The sequence below is a fragment of the Anguilla rostrata genome, chromosome 18, assembly GCF_018555375.3.
Source record: "Anguilla rostrata isolate EN2019 chromosome 18, ASM1855537v3, whole genome shotgun sequence".
Lineage (NCBI taxonomy): Eukaryota > Metazoa > Chordata > Actinopteri > Anguilliformes > Anguillidae > Anguilla > Anguilla rostrata.
Window position 1 is genome coordinate 13,832,960 of NC_057950.1, and position 19,778 is coordinate 13,852,737.

The 19,778-nt window shown below is 46.9% G+C and overlaps 1 long non-coding RNA gene across 3 annotated transcripts; it reads left to right on the forward strand.

The window, feature by feature from the left end:
- Positions 1-9,341: 9,341 nt before the first annotated feature.
- LOC135244980 (uncharacterized) lies at positions 9,342-18,846 on the forward strand. Of its 3 annotated transcripts, XR_010327114.1 has the most exons (4): positions 9,625-9,842; positions 9,934-10,030; positions 12,786-13,879; positions 14,310-18,846. It is a non-coding gene; the product is annotated as an uncharacterized LOC135244980 (long non-coding RNA). The 3 variants fall into 3 exon arrangements; XR_010327113.1 differs by lacking the exons at positions 9,625-9,842; positions 14,310-18,846 and adding an exon at positions 9,342-9,531 and having other exon boundaries at positions 12,786-14,169; XR_010327112.1 differs by lacking the exon at positions 14,310-18,846 and having other exon boundaries at positions 9,604-9,842; positions 12,786-14,169.
- Positions 18,847-19,778: the final 932 nt, after the last annotated feature.

Genomic DNA, 19,778 nt, shown 5'->3' on the forward strand with positions numbered 1-19,778 from the left:
GCGGTTTCATTATTCCTCTCGAACCATACCGTTTCCTGCGCCTCTCCTCAGTTCAGAGCCAGCGATTGTTCCGAGTTTTTATTTTCGTTTGCTGCGGCTTCAGGAAAGGAAGTTTGCAGGCGAAAGCCAGGAGAGAGAGATGGACCTTTGTTTGCGCTGGAGAGCGAGGCCTTGCCAGCACAACCTATCCTGTTTACTCTCCGTGTGGCTCGGGGTCCCCAGGGGGGATTTGGTGGACAAACCCCAAACACTCTGGTTCCACGGCTCTGAGGTGATTGTCCGGGAAGCGCATCGATTGTTCTCCCCCCCCATAAAGATAAACAGAAGAGACACATGTTGTCCCCATGGCATTTTTTTCTCTCTCTCAAAGCCAGTTTATCTGAGATGAAATCAGGGTTCTGAGAAACCTCATCCAAAGCCTGGGCCACTATCTGGTATATGGGTTTGTTTGTTTCGGTTTCTCTTTGTTTTTCTTATTTGGAACTGTGAAGCGCGTGGGTTTCTGCCTTAACCCCATCTGTTATTTCAACTGGTTTTTAAGAATTTTGTGCAATTGTTTGATTTCCTTGTTCTCCGTTTATTTTACACTGCGGCAGGGAGGTCCCGGCCAGTCAGGGTCCCTTGTCTCAGTCTCGTGCACTTTCTTAAGTGCCGGAGCTCCAGAGAAAAGCCATTCGCGAGTGACAGAATGAGTGCACGTCTTTAAAAACCTACCTACCTGGGGAAGTGATGGCCTGGTGGCCTATTCAGACCCTGAGCCTGTTCCTAACACGGCCTCTCGTTGTATGACTTGCAAGTTCTCCCTAGGTTTCTTTGCCAAATCTTTGTTCAGGGGCAAGGCCCTGGAACCTGTCGACTGAACACACAGGATGATATAAATGATTTCCTGCTCACATGCTTAATCTGTTTGCTTTACTGTGAAGCGCCTGCTAAGCCTTAGAACAAAGAGCCGTACATCTGTGCAGCCCAGGCCCCGTGTCCCTGCGCTGCCGAGCGTTAGCCCTGCCATGTACTTATGAAGCCTGCTCGAAAATGTCAAACGCGCCCAGATGCTGGGCCTCAGGTCCTTCTGGGACGCATCCTCTGCGTCCACAGAGCACAGGCGATGCCGACCCGTATTTCATCGTTGCCGTGTTAGTTTGGGGGGATGGTGACCAGCGCTTCCGGCCTTCTCCCTGCGGCAATGCTGATTGGTGGTCGCGCTGACCTCCGACCCCGTCCATCTTCCATCAGCCTATCCCCCTTCCCGTCCCCCGCCTGGAGGATGTTCCGTGGCGGTCCTCTGAGAGACTGGGTGAGCGGGTTCAGCGTGGAATACGGCCAGCGGGACTGCAGAGGAATTCCCCCGAGCCCCAAGGACAACACCTGACGCCTGAACTCGCCGGCGTTCAGCGTCGGGATGCGCCCTGTTTGTTTGACTTTCTTCCTTCGCAGTGGAGGACATGTGGACAAATATCTGGGAACGGCTTGTGAAAACAGCGCGGACCCTGGTGAAGGCAAACAGCGCAGAGCGAGTAAACAGAGTGATGGAGGGGAAAGAGAGATCTACCAGTGCGGTTGGGCTTATGGAGTGGAAGGTTCGGAGAGAGAGAGAGAGAGAGCATGTTGCGCGATCAAAGGTGAAATCCCCTGTAAAGATGAGTCATGTGACTCGATTGTTCCTTCATAAACAGGAGCATATGACTGGCCACTCTGCTGAGTTGATGTTTGCATGGGTTTGTCTACAGCCCTCCTGACGTGTTCCACGCTGACTCGGCAAACCGGTACAGTAATAACAGAGCTAAGGTAACACAGGTACTGTATTAACAAAGCTAAGGTAACACAGGTACTGTATTAACAGAGCTAAGGTAACACAGGTACTGTACAGTGGAGCAGGTAAAGTAATAACAGAGCTAAGGTAAAACAGGTACTGTACAGTGGAGCAGGTAAAGTAATAACAGAGCTATGGTAAAGCAGGTACAGTAATAACAGAGCTAAGGTACCTCAGGTTCTGTACAGTGGAGCAGGTACAGTATTAACAGAGCTAAGGTAGAGCAGGTACTGTACAGTAGAGCAGGTACAGTATTAACAGAGCTAAGGTAAAGCAGGTACTGCACAGTGGAGCAGGTAAAGTATTAACAGAGCTAAGGTAACGCAGGTACTGTAGAGCGGGTAGGGCTCCTCTACTCCAGTATGCTCGGTGTCTATCCAGGCCACTGCCGGCAGCTAGGGGCACAACATGTCTCTACAGCTCCACAGCGTGACGTGCTCCGCACAGGTCAGGTGCCGAGAATGCCATGTCTCACTTTCAACGCTCTCACCTGCCTACGCTTCACCTGCCAATCTCCCGTAAATCACCTGTGACACGTCAACTGGCAAAGAGAACATCCAGGTCTCTTTAACAGGGAACTTTGCCGAAGCTTGTTAAACGTGGCGGGTGGGTCTTATGAAAGTCCTTTCAGCGTTCAGAAAATATTAACACCTACATGCCAGTGGGAAAAAAAACCTGGCAATGGGGTCTGTGGAAGACAAACTGCCAAATAGCACAGGCTGACATTTGACATGAAGTGACAGGAATTTCCTTCAGAGAAAGAAAAAAGGCTTCACAGTAGCTTTGCGAGAAGGCTAGGGTGATGGTTGTTCGACACAATTTAAATGTCAGTGATGGGTTTACAGTAAGATTCGGATGGGTGCCGAGTTGTCCATTGACTGTCCCATTCAAAACTCCCTCTGTCCCATCACCACAGTTTGCTTTGCCAGTGGAGAAGTGGCTTACCGCGTGTCCGAAAGGCCATGTTGAATCGATAAATGGGGATTCAGGAAGGTGAATCCGCTGAGACCAGGTCAGTCCAGCTTCCAGCGGCTTCAAACACTGCAGCAGTGGCCTGGTGTTTGTGGCTTTTTAAAAAAGATTTTTTTTTACAGAACCAAGCCAAGATAACAGGTGTGAATGTGGCCGACGGTGACCTAGGGGGGCCGGGGGCGAGCCTGTGTGTATTTCTGTTTATGTGCATGCATGTGTGTGTGTGTGTGTGTTTGTGTGCACGCACTTGTTTCTGTACGTGTTTTTTCCACCCCCCTTAGCCCTACCCCTTTCTTGGCTTTCCTGTGGCTCTCTCTTCCTCTCTCATCTTGGTAGGAGACCTGGTTCTTGCTGGAGGAAGCACCTAATTGTTTTTACTTCAGAACTGAGACCCACAAATCCCCCAGGGCTTCCCAGCAGGAAATTAAAGTCGTTAAAGACTCGGGCTGAAGGGCCATTTAACTTAGAAAGAAGAATACATCTGCTTATCAAATTACCTCATTTAAATTTCAGCTCAATTCTAGCATCCTTTCCAACCCACCCCTAGAGGACTTGCTGAGTCAGAACCTGAATTCTGGGTTGAAGAAAGTACAGGACTGGTAAGTAAAAAAAAAATTAAGCCAAAGGTGGTTCAGTGTTTGGCTAAATTTATTTATTTATTTATTTATTTATATTTTTAACATTTCTGATACATAGTGGTTTGAAAATGTCATTTCTTTCATCTTTTTCTTTCCAGACAATGTTTTGATAAAACGATCGCTGTATCCTGTTTACTTCTCGTTCAAAACAAACCCCCCCCCTCCCCCTCCCCCCCGAAACCAAAAGCACTGAACAGCAGAAAGGCAGCGGTGCGGTGATGGCCGTCTCAAAGTTGTTTGCTCGTTAGCGGGCTCTGATGTCACGGCGACGTCGGAGCGCTCCGAACGGGCCGCGTGCGTGAGCATGTGCGCGTGTGCTGCCGGCGCCGTGGTGACGAGCAGCGAAACTCCGGGTGCTTTTTAACCCCGTGAGCGCTGACTCATATCTGGCTCAGTGTGGGGGGGGGGGGGGGGGAGGCGAGTCCCACACAGTCCCGGTCTTGCAGAAACACCTCGCGCTGGCGGGTAGAGAGATGGGGCGAACCTGCGCCGCTCTTCCGGGAAGCGCTGCCTCGCGCGACCGAAAAAAGAGCTCGCCCCAAAAGCCCTGCGCCTCTCGGCTGCTCCCCGAGGAGCGCACGCCTCGAGCCCGGCCGTGGAAACTGCAGAGGGAGCGAAACCTCCGAGGCCTTTTTCCAAAACTGGCCCCGTTCCTCCTTCAGAAACGGGGTTAATCTGCGCTGGCTTGGGGCAGAAATCGACGAGACCGCTCACCCCGTGGCTGCCGCTGAATACCCCACGCATTCATGCTGTGGAACAGAAGCTCTGAATCCAAAACAAAATGTGTTTTCAGTTTTGTACCTGCAAGCATTTCCACTTGTTATTTTTGTTAGGTTGCTGGAAATGACTTGTAGAAAAATTACATTCTTACCTCAGTCTGAGTTGAAGCTGGACACAAACCCTCCAAGCAAGTGGTTAAAAAAAGGAGCTGAGGGAACAGATTTTCTGTGTTCACAGTTGGAGAGTGTGTGTGTGTGTGTGTGTGTGTTTGTGGAGGGGGGCCCCAGCTGTGGATAGATGGGTCACCCCCCAATATCTGGCTGTGGGGTCGAGGGGTCAGAAGGGTAATTTCGCAGCGGCATGGCGGGAGATTTGTTCTGTCTTTGAGCGAAAAAGTGGTCGGCAGAAAGTCTTAAAGTCAATGCTGGTAAACAGTGGCTGACCGTGGCTGAATCTGATTTTGTCCAGCCAATGAAAGAGCGACTGTGGTAGGTGAACGAGTGCGATTGGTTGCAGCTCGGGCATGCTCTGACACAGAGAGGGCAGCGTCCTGCTCGGTGGGCCTGGAGTCCAGCTGCTTTCTCACAAGGTCCGACATTCAGAACCAAGTCCTCGAGCTCCCGCCAGCCATGTCCCAGACTGACTGGGCAGTACCGTGCCACTCTTCGGGTGGCACAAACTGAGAGATGTGTCCACTGAGAGTGAGATGACACGACAAGCCATAGAAAATGTACGGTGTGGTTACTGGGACCTCAGAGCAGGGAGGGGGATACACGGTCGGGCAGGCCCCATGTCAAATCATACTGGAAAGTCCTTAGAAAATCAGCTATGTGAACTGAGAGGTAACATACAAGCTCACACGTCATCAGGGACTACTGTAACACGCACTGGTTTGCTCCGCGTGTGTGTGTGTGTTTGAGTGACCCATAGCATCATTCTTTCTGAACTTTTTTCCATAATAAGGAACTAGTTGGGAAACCTGCTGGTTTCTGATGCATAAAACTGAGGGCTGCAAGGTTCAGCGGTCTCAGGCTTTCCTGAAGCACATGGCTTACTGCTCCACAAACATCTCGCTCTTCAGGGCTGGTACTTTGGCGCTAGACAGGGGGTGTGTTTAACATTTGGGGTGAGGATGATGTGGGGGGGGGGGAGGGGGGGCGTGGTATTTATCAGCTTTCCTTTCATTGAAAGCATGATTATACAAAACGCACCTCTCATGGAGTCTGCCCACGCTCTTACTCAAAGCAAACCCCACTTAAGGGCATGGAGGCTTGCTGGGGTGACTTTATACCCTGTGCCTGACACTGTGATTAGAAACCTAGAGGTGACTCATACGGCTCCTTGCAGGTTGTGAAACTGTTTCAGTGTGCTGCGAACGTATGCCTCCTTGTGGGCTTGCTTTTCCCAAAATCTCTGAAAAAAAATATCTTAACTGTAAACCCCTGTGACTTCATTGGTTGTGGGTCCGATGGTTTCTGTGTGTGAGTATATTTACGGGTTAACGTCCTTCAAAATGTTAAGTGGATAGATGGTTTGAGGTAACTGCTATATGACTAACTACGAAAAATTGTGCTTAGCATTGCCTCCCTATTAATTGCTAGTTAATTTTTTTATTTTTTAGTTCTCCCATAAGAAAATTAGAGCCAAAATTGAGTTTGCATTTAAAAAAGCAAAGACTTTATCTATTTGCCAGTCAAAGCTAAGGACAGATGTTGATTAAATTCTGGGTCATCTTAACTGTACATTATTTTTTTTATTGATTTTACTTAGTCAGTTGCATTTTTAGCTTTGCAGGGTTCACAAGCAACTCATATTGAAGGAACAGGAGTTAGGTGGCTGATCCTACTGCTTAAGGGAAGAGAAGGGGTGAAAACGAATGAAGTTTAAGCCTGATTTTGGCTGACCTCAGTGAGACCGAAAGTATCCAGGCTGAGCCAGAGTTCCAGGGGAATGTGAGACCTGACAGGAAATAAAAGGCAGCATCTGTGGGAGCAACTGGAAGAGATGGAAGGACAAAGGATAGAACTCGGAGGAAGAGTGAAGAGGGGTCTACGACAGGGAGGGACTGACCAGAGGAAGAAAAGATGGCAGTCCCGTGCAGAACAGACAAAGAAAAAGAAGAACAAGAGAGGGCAGTTTGAGACGACCCATAAAAGAAGAGGAAGAGGAATAAAATGGAAGCTCTGTGGATGATCTAGAAGCAGAGGCGGGAATAGTGGAGGAGGTAGGGAGGAGGAGGAGGGGTGGGGGGTGATGATGAGAGAGTAACGTGGGTTAATGTGGTAAAAAAAAGTAGAAATCATGGGTTTTGGAAGCCAGACAGGAATCTATGGATGGAAGGCATCTGATGAAGCAGCTAATAACAGTCCTGGAGCGTGCAGTGGAGTTTACAGCTCAGGAGGCTGGAACGCTGCATGCTGGGATAGAAAAAACCCCACTAGACAGGCACACACACAAGGTATACTATAAATACATGCATACAGACCGACAGAAAGACAGACTGGCAGTCCAGACAGCACGATTGTACAGCAAGGGATACAGACACACACAGATTATATTTCTCTGCCGCACACAGATTCACTAACACACACACACACACACACACACATATCCACTGTTGCTCACAGTGACATCCACACCAACAGGTTATTTTCTCTCTGTCACACACACACACACACACTAAGAGCACACAAGCACATAAAGGCACATACATGCACCCTCTCTCTCTCTCTCTGCTTCACACACGCTAACATGCGCTCAAACGCACACACGTACGCACGTCCTCAGACGTCGGTGTGAGCTTGTTTATGGCAGTGTCCCGTTGCCTTACTTCCTTATACAGTCTCCTATCAGCACGGCCCAGGCCCGCTGATAACGGGGCCGCACTTTCTCCGGCCACACCTAGTGGGTCATGTGACTCCAAGTTTCCAGGGCGGCTGATAAGGGTGTCTGGCACGTAGCGATGACACAGTGCGAACTGCGAAAAAAAGAATTTAAAACGGGAAAGTTTGAAAAGAAAGATTTATAGGTTTATAGGTGATTATAGATTCCAGGGCCCGTATTGATAAAGTATCTCAGATCTTGGTTCAGTTTGGCCTTTTATTTCATAATTGACAAGGTTGGAGTCTGGACAGGGCAAAGCTGATCCAACATTGACACTCCTATTCTGAGACCCTTTTTGAAAATGGCCCCAAAACATACTTCTGCGTCATCAAAAACCTGCTAAAGAGATTTGAAAGGGTGCCCACCTAAATTTTGAATTTCAAAGAAATGCGTGGGATTCTGTACCTGGCAGGACACGTTTGGGCCTCTTCCTGCTGTGGGCAGAGTGGGATGATCTCATCAGAGCTCCGTAGTGTAGATCTGCAGCCATCTCTCCCACCTCTGCATCAGGTGCCCCCGGACTGCTCCTCCTCCAGCAGAGATACGCCTCTTGTCTGATCCTGTCTTAGTGTGATTCCTGCAGTGTAAAATAATCATTGGCTCTCCTGCATTGCTGTGAGGCCTAATGCACGTGAAATAGTGAGATTATGCCGCGTACAGTGGAGTGATAGTCGTCTTCCTCAGGCTCATCCTGAATTTCAACTGAGTTCTGCTTCCAGTAGACAATGGGTCTGTTTTCCTAGTGGCACAAGTTTGACTTTACTACATGTGCTGAAAAAAGGTAGGGCAGAGGCCAGCGAAGACATTTTTATCATTTGGCTGCGCGAGAAGGCATCTCTCCACAGACGAAATGATAAAGTCACCAAATGCTCAACTCCGTATTCTTATGATTGAAAGCACTGTCTTCCGTCCATCAATGCCTAAACACTCCAGTTTGACGGGCTTTTGAAAATTCATTAAGAAATGTGACAGAGCAGTGTAATTGACGTTCGGAAGTACCAGACACTTCAGTTATCCAAATCTTCTGTAGATTAGTTAAGACAAAGCAAAGAGGGGAAGAATGTAGGCGATGACCATGCAGCCTAAAAGATCTGCTCTCCTTGAATACACAGTCCTTTGGTGTCAGGATAAAAGCCATATATTTATGATGCCAGAAGCACGTCAGAACTTTTAGTTTAATTACAGATAGAGCCACAAGTTGTCTTTGTTCCCTGTTTTGTCACCTGTTTTGAGTGTTTTTCCAAAACACTACAAATTCCAAAATTCCAACCCCAGGTCCCCCCCCCCTCTGTCACAGAGTGGGGGGGGGCCCAGAAGGAAAAACTGTGTCACTCTGTGCCAAAATTGTTGATGTTTCAAAACTTCAAAACCTACACCGCGGGCAGATAGTTTTATTCTGCAACCTCAAGCTGACTGGTGCTCTTCCTGTGCGGTCAGATCCCCTAGTCATAGTGTTAGTCTGTACTGGCCCCATCGCGGTGGAATAAACTTCCCAAAGTGGTCAGGGCAGTTATTGGCTGCCTTCAGACTGACCGCCTCTTCAGGCTGCTTCTTGGTTCCTCTGCCATTGCTACCCCCACAGCATTCCTATCTTCTGTGCCAATTATGTTATGGTATTTTGTAAATATAGTTTTAGGTTATATATTTTATAGGTCTATGTTTCTCCTCTAATCGCTTGCTATAGAGGTAGTCTGTATGTATTTATAATTTGTACTTTAGTTTTTGGTCAGTACAGTGAACTTGCACTGCTATTTTAGTGATGTTACATCTTCACTTTTTGAACTGAGAATGTTGTTAGCCAGGTCTAGTGCTATTTCTCATATTAATCATGTGAATTCACTTATGTTCATCCTATATTGTAAATTGCTCTGGATTAGAGCTTATGCTATTTGAATGAACTGCATGTTCAAAAAGAGAATCTTCCCAAAAGATAGGACACAACAGATGATGCATAGAAAGATGTAAAAGATATATGGCTCATAAATTGAGCTGTATCATCATTAGTAACACGTACACAGTACATGTTCTGACAGTCCACAGATCTGAGTGATAACCTGATTCAACAATTCCTTCAGCTCAACAGGTTTTAGAAAGCCTTGGAAAAATTCCTTAGTAGGAAGCTCATCGAAAAACAAAACAACATTTCTGAGATTTGGCTGGAGGGATGGCAGAGGAAATGGTAAAGAAATGGGGGGTGGGGGGGGGGGCAAAATGCTGACAGGAAATTGCATCACAGGAGATTTTTTTTCCAGCTGACCCTTGCCAAATCATGTCATGGCCAATTTATGACTTCTCATTATCGACCATGTTCTGTTGGGGCATGTGTGAAACTGACTGACAGGAGTGAACAGGCAAACCGTGCACTGCTTAGAGATCAGATCTCTGATTTCTTTTGTGCAGGGAGGAGAGGCAGTAACGGTTCTGTTCCAGCTCGGTTATGGTGGCATGAAGCCTGGAGCCTCAGCACACCGACAGACAGATTATCTTTCCCTTTGGAGTTCTGGGAAGGTGAGTTTGGCAGCTGCTGGCTCCCCAGTGAATGTTATTCATTGGGGGAGTTACCGGAAGTGCTGCCCCCAAACATTACCATAAAAAACCCCCAGAGACACTGCTATTCTCGGGAATGACTTCAAGCTGGGCATGACATCAATTCAGCCCGTATCAGCGCGACCACAGCCTCCAAATATGCAGAACTGTGAAACTGAAACTGCCAGATATCAACATGTTTTCTTTGCTCAAGAGCAAGGGGCCCTTTGAATGGAAAGGCAACTGAAAACGACTTTGATGAGCAGAATGAGCGCGTGTTCTATTAGCCCTCTGTAAGATATGACCACATAAGAAAGCTGCCTGCTTGCGCTGATGGCCGTCTCTATGGGACGTTTCCATTGTCTGTCATTTCCTGTTTTTCAGACATGGAGGCGGAGCTCCAGTGATTGTGAGAGTTCTCAGTATTTCCAGTCTTATCTGCTCAGGCTGGGGGAGGGGGCTTAATGGAAAAGATATATACGTTAATATATTTCTAATATGTGGACGTTTTGGAATATAATGATATATATATATATATATATATATATATATATATGACAGCAATGTATTTTCAAAGAAATATATTTCAAGTAACTAAGTGGCAATAATTAGTATATTTCCCCTTATATTGTTCTATATATATAATAATGACACTGTCATTGCGGTATATTCTGTGTCTATAAGGGTGGTGGGAAACTAGAGTACTGACTGTTACACATAAGCCTCCTGGTGACGTCTATGACATGTCTCAATCAGAGTAAGATAGAAGAGAGAGAGAGACAGAGTGACGGAGAGACAGAGAGAGGCACAAAGGACAGAGAAAAAACAAAGGGAGGTGTGGCAGTTAAGGGAGAGAGGGAAACGGAGGATAAAAAGGAATGAACAGGGAAAGTATGATAGACTAAGCACCTTCCTCTCTAATGGCCCACGCCCCCTATCGCAGGCAGGATTGAAAGAACACAAAAACCCTGTGAGGACGCACTTCCTCAATCACGCTGTAAACCAGTCGTAATTTGCACCAGCGTATAAAGACTGCTCGGGGTGAATGCTCGGGACCTCCTCATGTGCTAAGAGCCCAGGTGACCCTTTCAGGCTTTAATGCTTCAGTCAGCTTTCTCCAGGCCTGATCGCTCAGGGGGCGTAGGGGACAGGTTGGATCAGAGAAGGTCACGCACTGACCCAGTATCTCCTCTACCCCTCTTGCACCTTGGCTCTCACGATAAGTGGCACAGGCTAATTTTAGAAGGTGACTGCGGACAGTTTAGTTTTCCTTTCTTTTTTTCTTTTTTTAATGCACCAAGGACGTCAGAGCTTCTGAGAATGACCTCCTGAAAAACGATACTTTGCAGCAATTCTAATCGCTGAAATACACCCGTCGATTTCGGCGCTGACCGCGCAAAATTGAGATAACGACTGGAAGAGGCGTGTGATTGGGTCAGAGAGCTGCTGGCACGGGCCCCGGGTCGGAGGCTTCTGGCGGGAAACTCCCGCCGTGTTTGCGCCTTCACAGGGCGCGGAGCTGATTGCGGCGAAATCCAACGGTGCCGCAGGAAGCCGGTTAAAGATTGACCGGCCCTTTTGCTGAGCTAACCGCACTCCCCGTGAATGATTTACCGCCAAATATTGTAAAAACGCTCGCAGGTCGGCGGCTACGTCCCGAGCGCCCGGACTGCCGAGCCGCTCGCTGCACCCGCAGACAGCCCCGGCAGTAAACCTCGACCCCGGCGACCTTCACCGGCGGCCAGTGGATTTTAAACACCTTGTAGTTTTACGAGGAGAAGAGAGCCAATGATTACCAGCTGCTTCAAGGATAAAGCAAATAGTTACTCAGTGATTAAACCCCTGTCTAGTTGCTCGGGTCTGTTTGCGAAACATCACGTACTGTACGCCGCCGACATTTTAATGTGCTTACTGGCCCGGGCGCTTCGGGAAGAATGAGGACGTACCAGTGTGCTGCGTCTGCTCGAGTCAACCGCTTTCATTTTAAGGTCCTTAAAATCTGTGGAGGTAGCCAAGAAAAATTGGTCCAAGAGTCCAAGTCTATGTAGAGAAAAATGCTCCTGAGAGGGGACACCTGGATATGCAGCTGAAGGGCAGCCGTAAATGAGAGCGAGAAAGAGCGGGAAAGATTAAATCCTGAGTCACTAAAACAAACAAAGCATTTTCGACGTGGTTGGCTGTTACGGTGAAGTTGCTGAATGTTACATTTCTGACGTATTTTGAAGAGAGGCTGGGAGGCGGAAAGGTAGCGATTACCGCAGCGACGGGGAAATTGGGGGCAGAAATGCCGGGAATGCAAACATGTGCCGTAACTCTGAACTTCTCCGCGAGCTCCACACGGAGAGGGCAGCCTGTGTCAACAGCAGGTCAAAGGTCAGAATAGCACAGAGGACAGGGCGAGAGTAATGCCCTCGCCGGTCCCTGGGGCAGAAGGAGGCGGGGGAGTGGGGATGGACTAGGGTACGGCACAGAGAGCGAGGCCAGAACACCTCATCCCTGTACAACGGCAGTGGTGATAACAATAGCAATAACGACAATAATAATTGTAACTGTGGAAATGGCTGAAATCTGGCTGCTGCAGATCGTGGTAGCTCTGGGGCCTTGCTGAGGCCCCTCCAGCAGGGATGCGGCCGGGCCGGTCTGCTGGAGGTGGATCTCTGCAGAGGGATGCTTGTTTCTCTAGAGACTGTGTGAACTGGGGGGGAACAGCTGTGTTTATGGCTGGGTTTGGGGTCTGGTCCCCTCGGAGGGCGTCGGATCGGTTCAAAGACCCCCAGCCTGTCAGGAGGGGGAGACGGATGGGGCAGCAAGGCCTCGGTGATGGGGTCCGTATGGAACTGATCAGTGCAGTGTCTGTCATAGCGCACATACGCACACGTATACACACACATACGCACACACACGCACACACACGCACACTCGCACGCACATACACACACCTACACACACACGCGCACACACACACACGCACACATGCACACGCACATGCACACAGACACACACACACACGGACACACACACATGCACACATGCACACGCACACTCACACGCACATACACACAGACACACACACACACCTACACACACACACGGACACACACACACACACTGAGGGCTTAGACAAGTCTCTGCATGCCTCTGCATTCCATCTGCCTGTGCATCCCATGGGCTGTTCATACATCTGATTCCACTCTTCACTCTTATGTGATGTGATGTGATGTGATGTGTTCCCGCAGAACAGGAAGCAGAGGATGTGAGTTAGCGGAAAGGCCGCAGCGGAGTCTCCAGTGAAGGCACGGCACGACACGGTGCGCCACGCGACTCATGGGCCGCGCTGAACCCAACCGGCACTGGCAACCTGGTCACTCTGCGGTCCAGGGTGAGTAAACAACCAGCCCCAGCCGCTACCAGATCAAATATGCCAGGTCCAGGTGGGCCGGCAGGAGAGGTGCATCATGAGCACAGAGAGTGGGGCTTTGGTGCCTCCAGGTGGATTCTGGGTGACGGGACGCAGATCTCTGGGGAGGGCACGACAGAGAGACCGAGGGCGGGAGTGGACCGCCGTGCTGGGCTCGCCATTTCGGCTCGCTGGCATCCCAAACTGGTGCTTGTGTTCCCAAGGACACTAACCCTCCCAAAGCTGTGATTCCTGCGGCCTGTCTCGCTCTAAAACTGCACTTTATTTCTGTGTGTGTGTGTGTGTGTCTGTGTGTGTGTGTGTTTGTGTGTGTTTGTGTATGAGTGTGTGTGTTTGTGTGTGTGTGAGTGTGTGAGTGTGTGTGTTGTGCGTGAGTGTGTGTTTGTGTGTTAGTGCGTGTGTGTGCTTGAGTGTGTGTATGCGCACGTCCATGTGTGTGCTTATGTGTGTGTGTCTGTGTTTGTGTGTGTGTGTGAGTGTGTGTGTTTGTGTGTTAGTACGTGTGTGTGCTTGAGTGTGTGTATGCGCACGTCCATGTGTGTGTTTATGTGTGTGTGTGTGTGTGTGTGTGTGCGCGCGTGTTAGCATGCGCATGTGTGTGCTTATGTGTGTGTGTGTGTTTCTGTGTCTGTGTGTTTGTGTGTGTGTGTGTGTGTGTGTGTGTGAGGGTGTGCGCTGGAGAGAAAGGAAGAGCATGTTTTTGCCAGTATCCTTTTTCAGCCTGTGTGTTTCTGGTTGAACCGTACCATGCCCTGCTGCCTGGACTCTGACCTGTTGGCCGAGACTCACGTCCATCAGCATGCCGCTCACTGTCATGGTGAATGAACCGCCACAAAAAGACTCCACCCAGGGAAAATTCTGCCCACATTCTTTATGAGGAACATTTCTTTTGCTTCAGTGCAAGGGAGAAATGTAAGACAGAGTTATGTATGTGTGACTTGACCTGGATTTCAAAAGAGCCCATTATTGCAGTCAGCTGTCAAAGATTTAAAATGTTATGCAATGCACCCTCCAGCAGCCTCCTGATACCAGCCACCCTTCAAAGCATGAGATCAATGTCTCTGATATGCAATAAAGAAAACAACAAAGAGAAAGAAATATTGGCCTGTACCTCTTTTGAAATTCTGAGATTGGCTCATGAAATGGCACATGACTTTAGAAATGAAATAAATAAATAAAAAACGGCATACCGCAAGTGCAATGTTCTTGGATGTTTTTTGAGAAATATGTGTCACATTCCCCTCCTCCAACCCCCCCCCCCCCCCTCCCCGAGGCTGATTACTGACTGTGCTGTCAGTGAATTCCATCATCTGTGCTCCGTAACATTTAACATTCCTTCCAGAACCTTCTCTGCTGAGGGGACGCACTGACTGCCCTGTGCGTGTAGGCTTCTGGGCCCTGAGATACGGAAGGAGTGGGAAAAAATGACGGTATGTCGCTCACCTAGTGACCACCCTCAACTCCCTGGGCAAGCGGTGACCGCAGCAACTGTGGCTCCTCACCCATTGGCTACTGCGGTGACCATGGCTCTTCACCTATTGGCTCTTCCGGTGTTATTGTGACAGTTTGTTTGCAGTCATGTGTCGCAAGGAGTGGCCTCTGGCCCGTAGCTCATCTCTTAATCACTGTGAGAAAGTTCGACGGGACCGTTATTGGCTTGTCAGAGCTTGCGTTCGTGCTGCTGTACTAAGCAATGGAAAACGCCTCAACTGTGCGAGGTCTCTCAAAACAGAGCGGTGGCTTGCCTGGTGCGTGATCTGTCCCCCGTGATCGGGTTCTCGGTTGTGAACCACTTTGATCTTAAAACAAAGAAGCTGCTCGTGGCAACTTTAATACGGTGCCATTCTGATTACGCCTCCCCTGTGTGGTATAGTGGACAAATCTGTCAACAAATCTGAAAAACAAGATGCAGTTTTTCCAAAATAACATAATTTGGTACTTGCTTAATGCTCCAGACAGAGCCCATGTTGGGGCAAATGAATTCAGAGCAGTGGGCTGGCTATCGGTAAAACTCAGGGTGGAGCAGCTAAAACTCAGTCACATGTGTAAGATCATTAACAGTACAGCACCTGAATACCTGAGCTTACAAATAGCTATGGTTGGTTCTCAACCACAACACATGTAGTACATGTAACTGTAGAGCACCCAGATGAAATAGTATGGCATCCAGCCCATTCTTTTACACTGATATTGTAGTTTGGAACAGCCGTCCAATGCAGGCTAAGCTGTCCCAGGCCAGGGGTATCTTCAAAAGACAGGTTATGGGTTTTCTATGGAGGAAGTTGGATGCTGGGCTGAGATATTCTGTAATTTTATGATTACAGAAGTTGTGAAAATTACTGGTTGTGATTTGTTAAGCATTTAGGGTTTTCTGTTTTGGTCCTACTTATTGATGCATGTGTGCTGAGTAAAATGTTTTTGATGAATGCTATCATAATTATGTGGAGGATTTTTTATATTTCATTGAGGGCCATATTGGAAAGAAGTGTTTAATGCTTTGACATGTTACCTCTGGGCTGTACAATGTGTACATAATTTAACCCAAAAATCAAATGAAATCAAATCATTGAGCAGGAACCTTCTTTTCTGGGAAAGAACCTATCCCTAGAGAACAATACTATCATAAATCATTGAGTCAGACACAAACCGCGGCCAACGCCTGGTTATGAAAGAGTCTGCTTATTTGGCTCATAAAACTCTCCCACTGAGTCCTGTCAACAACTCCAGATTTAACCAGTCCTAGACCTCTTTTTGACAAAAGATGGGGCTTTTCAGGGAAGGTCCATTTTAGGCAGGATTGCTCTGTTTTTTTAACACAGTAGTATAACCTCTCCATGATCTGTTCACAGACAGGAGTTACCAGTTTCTCAAGAGCGCAAATGGCTACACCGTCAGACTGGAGGGAACCGTCTCTTATCGACCGTGTCACTAACATTAGAGTGACTTTGCCCAAGGCCTGCCCCTCAGCACTTTCACATGAGCTCTCATGCCCACACTCTTGCTCGGGGGGTATGGGTGGTGGAGGGAAGGATTTGCATGGCGTAGCACCCAGCATTTGGGTGTGGCAAATTAACCAGGAAGGCGAAGATTAGATATTGAGAAAGAACCTCATGCGGCATGGTCAAGTTCACAGTTCAGCTGAATTGTGAACCCTGATCTGGTACAGCGAGGTCATGTCTGATAGACAGGGTGCTTAGTCTGAAGCTGCACACTCTTGTTGACTCCAAAAACATTCTTATTATTAAAAATACCAATGTTTCAACACTGCTGTGCCTTTGGCAGTAGTTTGTCATCAGGGATTCTTTGTCGAAAAAGAATACCAGATGAGGACATGCAGGTGTCAAGATGGCGCTTGTAACAGTAAACATTCTTCAACTGCCTGTCTATCAGGAAAACATGGAAAACTTACCAAAACACCAATTTACTCGTATATACTGGCTGAATGTGTTTTATAATGATGCAAAGATCACTATAGATCAGATTGTCCTCTCTTTATCTTCCCATATAATGAATTACGGAAGAACAATAGTAGATATTAGACTATTGTTATTTCTTCCTTTAGTACATATTGTTAAATGTCACATTACTGGGTTTAAGAGCAGGGATAAGGATTTAAATATTACTTTAAATAATTACCCCAGGGGACATTCAGGCTTCATAAGGGGACTATTGCACATGCAGTATATGTGTGAACACTCAGATTGTACATCAGGAAATGTGTTTTTAAAATTTGACGTTTTCCAACAGCTCTGAAATGGACAGTTTTGTCATGCTTGATTTAAGCTTCGCTTGTTTTTTTGCTTGAGATCAAAGAATCGAGTGTTTTTGTGTAATAGAGCAGAACAGAGCAAAGTCGTATAGAATTCCACGGCTAACCTGATAGTTACCGGATTAAGAATCTATGGCCGGCACCCCGAAATCAGTCAAACGTCCTGCGAGGGGTTTGCAGGGCCGAGCGACAGGCAGGACGGCCCCCGTTGCATTCAAGTGTCACGTTTCTCATTCAAGCGTTTGTGACTGAGGCGCACATATGCACACCGACACACACACACACATGCCCGGCCTATTATTCATGCTCGCTCTTCCATTAGAGAGAAGAGACAATAGAAAATTCTGGGAACTTGCAGGCACGGCCACACTGCATGATGTAATCGGGTTCAATGATAGGGTATCGGATTACTCATGTAATCATTAACCAATTACAGCCGAGGGGCTACAATTGTAGTGCGCCGCCCTGTAATCCCGTGGCTTGTTCGTCAGGACTGGAGCCATTGCGCATAGAGCAGGCCCCTTTGGCCCTTTGGTTCCTTTGAGTAATGGCTTCACTGGTGCTGTCACTCCCAAGGGGGAGAGAAGTGAAGGCACTCCCAGAACCAGAGGACCGGGGTCGAGGGTTTATAATGCCGAATTCAGGGGCCCGGTTTAGCACAGGTTCTGGTCCTCAATAAGAAGACTGGATGGAGAGAGGGAGGGAGGGAAGGAAGGAAGGAAGCGAGAGAGAGAGACGGAAAGGATGACGAGACAAAAACGAGTGCAAAAGCAAGGCTGAGATGATCGAGAATACTGGGGAAACAAAGTGTGAAAAGGAAAGAGGTAGTGTGCCCTATTGGTAATGTACAGCTTTTCTGTAAGCATGACATTTGAGTCGATGCAGGGCTCCCAGACAGTATTTGGGTGTGTTGCCAGGTTAGGCAGGTTTCTGAAACCAGGAAGACAAAGTGAAAACCCCCAACAATACAGAAGACATTCATATGCTGGAGATGTGATTAAACAAAACATTCTGTGCCCCAAAACCTTCAGTCGTCAGTCACAGATAAATCCTAAATGTTGAGCCACCACATCTTACTGATGCCAAAAGTATAAATGTAAACTGTTAATGTTCAAGAGGTATTAGGAATTAATGACTAAACTAAATAAACCAAATGCTGAAATTGCATTTCTTAATAACAGAAATATTTGAAAATGGGTTCCATGGGACGAAAGCTTCGGGCTGCCAAGGAATCTTTCATTCGATTACATAAAAAGAGTGCTTCTCTGGCATTTCTCTCTTTATTTGTTTCTTTGTTTGACATTTGGAAGGAAATCCATTCACAACTAATAGAACTGGAGTCCCAAGTTGTTGATAAGAAAGCAAACAAACCCATTTCATTCAGATTTAAGAATGACACACTCAAACCAGAGCCTAACTAGGTCAATGCAACGTCCTGCATGATCAGTTAAAGTCAGGCATTTATAGCTGACTGTACTGGCTGCAAATTTGTTTTTAAAGATTATGCCATCTTTATAGTTAAGGGCAGGGCAAAGGAGAGGTGTCGAAACAAGTCTAGTTATCAATAACCTCACAGTAAGATATGACACCAACGTAAGTAAGGTAAATTGTAGATAATTAGCTGAGCAGATAATTATGAGTTAAGCTTCTCGTCCTTTCATGTTTTGCCATTGATTCAATGGTAGCAAATAATGATGAATAATGAATTACTGAAGCAGAACTTGTGACATACCTTTGACAGTTCTTTATTGATTGCATTTACATTACATTGCATTACAGGCATTTAGCAGACGCTCTTATCCAGAGCGACTTACACAACTTTTTACATAGCATTTTTTAACATTTTTGTATCCATTTATACAGCTGGATATATACTGAAGCAATTCCGGTTAAGTACCTTGCTCAAGGGTACAACAGCAGTGTCCTTACCCGGGAATCGAACCTGTGACCTTTCGGTTATGAGCCCAGTTCCTTACCCACTGTGCTACACTCCGTCCAGCTTAAAGACAAAAGAGGCCCATAACATTGTATAAATTATGATATTCTCATCAAATGATGAGTATCCTTTTTTGACAGTTGCATGGCTTGCAAATAGAAGTGGGTGTGAAAAGGCAGGTACTGAAAACAGTAAATTACCTCGTTCTCATGTCACTGAAAGTCACATAACTACAAGAAAGGTTTTTGGCACAAACAGCACACGCTGTGGTTTGGGGCTAATCTAAATTTGTCTGTTTTTTTAATACATTTTCCACTAAAATTTCTAAATTATGTGAGCAGTATTATGGGGGTAGAGTGGGAGTACAGTGGAAATATTAGCTGACTAAAGTCTGTCAGCGTCTTAGCATTTTTCTGAAGCAGTGACTAAATGGTAACAGAATACTGAGATATGTAGCAAAAAAGTACTGAGAATAAATCAAAGGTGGTGATATTGCAGTTATGGGCGACACACAATAGGACGGTAACAGATGCTCTTGGAAAAAATAACACAAAAGGCATCCAAATTGGCTCCTTGTATTAAATATAAAAGTTGCAAGTGAAGACTTGCGATATTTAATTAATTAAAGCTACGATTTGATTGAATGGGCTGAGCAAAGCGAAAAATAACAGATTTTTCAGGGTGAGTTCTACCAGCAGAACAGGAGGGCATAAGTAAAAAATTTGTTCACAGCAAATTCCAGACTGATATCAGGCAGTACTTTCTGACACAGAGAATTGTTAATAATGTGGAAGAAATTGCCAGGTCACGTAGTAGAGGAAGAGAACTTCAGGTGCTCAAGTGCACACTTGACACAGTGCTGGACACTTTCTAGTCTGTAGGCAGTGTAAATTACTTGTTCTTGCCGTTATGTATTCTGTTCTTCCTGTGATGTTCAAGTTTCCATAATCACATGCTTAGTGAGCTGCTGCTGCATCATTAAAACAATGTTGCAAGAACACTGATTTGTCAACACAGCAGGGAGCAAACTTCCCTCATCTAATGAGCTCCATAAAAGATGTGTAGAGGGAAATTCCCCCAAAATTTGAAATGTTACTTATGGCAGC